The sequence below is a fragment of the Notothenia coriiceps genome, unplaced genomic scaffold (assembly GCF_000735185.1).
Source record: "Notothenia coriiceps isolate Sejong01 unplaced genomic scaffold, NC01 NC01_scaffold00020694, whole genome shotgun sequence".
In the NCBI taxonomy this organism is placed as follows: Eukaryota; Metazoa; Chordata; class Actinopteri; order Perciformes; family Nototheniidae; genus Notothenia; species Notothenia coriiceps.
Window position 1 is genome coordinate 20,222 of NW_011353395.1, and position 692 is coordinate 20,913.

Sequence of the window (692 nt, forward strand, 5' to 3'; positions counted from 1 at the left end):
GGGGGGAAAGGAGCTAAACGTGGTAAAAGAAAAGCAATAAGGCCAGAAAACACATGATAAACAGGAAATCCATTTAGACAGCAAGAACCGTACAAATCAAACACACTAAAGGGGTGGTAATGCCCGAATTTAAACTATAAAATGTTAAATCACTCACAAATGAACCAGAAAGTGTGCTCGTGTATCGACGACAGTGTCATTTAATGGTAAGGGATTATCTTAAAGCTGCAAAAAGTCAATGCTACATCAGGGTACTTTGCAGAAATACTGAACTGTGAATGTGATAACAGCGGGAATGTCTTTTATATACTCTTCTCTATACTTTATTTCCCCATGATTTTGGCCACTGACATTAAAAACGGTCTTTTCTGAGAGTCTGGTGTAAACAGACTGTGCGTAACCTTCACAACTAAACAATGTTTACAGAGGCGCTTGGCTTAGGGGTATAAATACAAAATGAAGTGGGATAAATCCCAGGCTGAATACACATTATGTTGGACAATTAAGCATGAAATTATATGGGGGGGGGGACATTTAACACATCATTCCTGAATTTTTAAAATTACACACCCTGTACAAAACACTCTGTCTCAATAGGCACTTCTTAAATAAGCTCTTTTTTTTTTTTACTCGTAGTTTGTTTCAGAATTTGTTTTCATATGAAATGGCACAGCAGAGCGGCGACGCCTGAA